Here is a 3,428-nt window from a genome sequence, read left to right on the forward strand (position 1 = left end):
CATACAGTTGACCCACGGACGAAGGGAACATTGACGTAGTGATTGAAGAATCCATACAGTTGACCAATCACGTGATGAAGGAGAGACTTTATTGAAGAATCCATACAGTTGACCAATCACGGACGAAGGGCGTATTGACTTTAAAATGTAATCCATAACATTGACCCCCCCAACTGTAGTGATGTCAGGAGAACATTGACCCCCTTAGTGATGTCAGGCTTAACAGTTGACCAATCACTGTACACATGGGCAGGAGAACATTGACCCCCACACACAGTGATGTCAACAGGAGAACATTGCCCACCACACAACATAGATAACAGCTTCAACCCACACATGCCTGGCAGGATTGTCAGGAAGCTGGATACCCCAGGGAAGTAAGTCAGTCTGGAATTGAACTTGGTAGTGTGTCTGGTTTTATATTGTCATTGGGATATGTCATGTTGGATATTGTAGTGACCAAGATCCTGTCTGGATATTGTCAGTCTGGATATTGTCAGTCTGGATTTGTCAGTCTGGATATTGTCAGTCTGGACGTTGTCAGTCTGGATATTGTCAGTCTGGATAGGGTCACCAGTCTGGATAGACAGGGCATATTGTCAGTCTGGATATCAGTCTGGACTTAGACAGGGGCACGTTGCCTCTATCAACTGGAACAGACTGGGGCACTGTTTGCTCTTTTAGTAGAACCAAGATCCTCTTAGACAGGGGCACATTGCTCTATCCTCTCTTAGACAGGGGCACGTTGCTCTATCCTCTCTTAGACAGGGGCACGTTGCTCTATCCTCTCTTAGACAGGGCACGTTGCTCTTCTTAGACAGGGGCACGTTGCTCTATCCTCTTAGACAGGGGCACGTTGCTCTATCCTCTCCTTAGACAGGGGCACGTTGCTCTATCCTCTCTTAGACAGGGGGCACGTTGCTCTATCCTCTCTTAGACAGGGGCACGTTGCTCTATCCTCTCTTAGACAGGGGCACGTTGCTCTATCCTCTCTTAGACAGGGGCACGTTGCTCTATCCTCTCTTAGACAGGGGCACGTTGCTCTATCCTCTCTTAGACAGGGGCACGTTGCTCTATCCTCTCTTAGACAGGGGCACATTGCTCTATCCTCTCTTAGACAGGGGCACGTTGCTCTATCCTCTCTTAGACAGGGGCACGTTGCTCTATCCTCTCTTAGACAGGGGCACGTTGCTCTATCCTCTCTTAGACAGGGGCACATTGCTCTATCCTCTCTTAGACAGGGGCACGTTGCTCTATCCTCTCTTAGACAGGGGCACGTTGCTCTATCCTCTCTTAGACAGGGCACGTTGCTCTATCCTCTTTAGACAGGGGCACGTTGCTCTATCCTCTCTTAGACAGGGGCACGTTGCTCTCTATCCTCTCTTAGACAGGGGCACGTTGCTCTATCCTCTCTTAGACAGGGGCACGTTGCTCTATCCTCTCTTAGACAGGGGCACATTGCTCTATCCTCTCTTAGACAGGGGCACGTTGCTCTATCCTCTCTTAGACAGGGGCACGTTGCTCTATCCTCTCTTAGACAGGGGCACGTTGCTCTATCCTCTCTTAGACAGGGGCACGTTGCTCTATCCTCTCTTAGACAGGGGCACGTTGCTCTATCCTCTCTTAGACAGGGGCACGTTGCTCTATCCTCTCTTAGACAGGGCACGTTGCTCTATCCTCTCTTAGACAGGGGCACGTTGCTCTATCCTCTCTTAGACAGGGGCACGTTGCTCTATCCTCTCTTAGACAGGGGCACGTTGCTCTATCCTCTCTTAGACAGGGGCACGTTGCTCTATCCTCTCTTAGACAGGGCACGTTGCTCTATCCTCTCAGACAGGGGCACGTTGCTCTATCCTCTCTTAGACAGGGGCACGTTGCTCTATCCTCTCAGACAGGGGCACGTTGCTCTATCCTCTCTAGACAGGGCACGTTGCTCTATCCTCTCTTAGACAGACAGGGGCACGTTGCTCTATCCTCTCTTAGACAGGGGCACGTTGCTCTATCCTCTCTTAGACAGGGGAACGTTGCTCTATCCTCTCTTAGACAGTGGCACATTGCTCTGCTCTCTCCTCTCTCTTAGACAGGGCACGTTGCTCTGCTCTAGAATCCTCTCTCTAGACAGTCAGAGGCTCTATCCTCTCTTAGATAGTGGAGATGTTGCTCTATCCTCTCTTAGACAGGGGCACGTTGCTCTATCCTCTCTTAGATAGTGGAATGTTGCTCTATCCTCTCTCTCTCAGGGGCACATTGCTCTATAGATGTTGTTGTAGAGCTGTCAGAGGAGATCTCTCTCTCTCTCTCTCTCTCTCTCTCTCTCTCTCTCTCTCTCTCTCTCTCTGTCTCTCTCTCCTCTCTCTCTCCTCTCTCTCCTCCATCTCTGTCTCTCTCTCTCTCTCTCTCTCTCTCTCTCTCTCTCTCTCTCTCTCTCTGTCTCTCTCTCTCTCTCTTCTCTCTCTCTCTCTCTCCTGTCTCTCCTCTCTCTCCTCTCTCTCCTGTCTCTCCTCTCTCTCTCTCTCTCTCTCTCTCTCTCTCTCTCTCTCTCTCTCTCTCTCTCTCTCTCTCTCTCTCTCTCTCTCTCTCTCTCTCTCTCTCTCTCTCTCCTCTCTCTCTCCTCTCTCTCTACCTGCTGAGTGTTCTTTGCAGTGGAGCCAAAATACCTCTGATCTGTTGTGTTGTAGAGCGTTCCGACCATTATTTAAAATAGCCACCCCACTTTGGTCTGACCAATCACAGAACACCACACAGAGGCTGATTTAGGTTGGACCAATCAGCTCATCCTCACATGGTGGCTGACTTTGATTCAGACAAATCACAGAGCTCCACAGTGGAGGTTGGCTCCCAGGTTACTATGGCCTCTCCCATGCTCCTGTGGTCAAGCATTCATGGAGAGGAGGAAGGGAGAGGGGAAAGGGAGGAGAGAAGAGAGGGTGGAGAGATGAATAGGAGCGGATGCTAACTCCCTGGTGAGGGAGGCTAAAAAGAAGATTCTTCTTTTTGCCTAACTTCATCCCCCTCTCTCTCTCTCTCTCTCTCTCTCTCTCTCCCTCTCTCTCTCCCCCTCTCTCTCCCCTCTCTCTCCCCCTCTCTCTCCCCTCCCCCCTCTCTCTCTCCCTCTCTCTCTCTCTCCCCCTCTCTCTCTCTCTCTCTCTCTCTCTCTCTCCCTCTCTCTCTCTCCCTCCTCTCCCCCTCTCTCTCTCCCCCCCTCTCCCTCTCTCTCTCTCTCTCTCCCCCCTCTCTCTCTCTCTCTTTAGTACTGCATCTTCCCTCCTAGGTTTTGATCAACAGAAATGGGGTTTAGAGACAAAGTGAAAGGACTGTCAGTCATATGAAACAGGAAGACAAGCCAATCGCTGTCAGAAAAGATACAGACTCAGGATGAGGGACACACACACACACACACACACACACACACACACACACACACACAC

The sequence above is a fragment of the Oncorhynchus keta genome, chromosome 5 (assembly GCF_023373465.1).
Source record: "Oncorhynchus keta strain PuntledgeMale-10-30-2019 chromosome 5, Oket_V2, whole genome shotgun sequence".
Taxonomy (NCBI): Eukaryota; Metazoa; Chordata; class Actinopteri; order Salmoniformes; family Salmonidae; genus Oncorhynchus; species Oncorhynchus keta.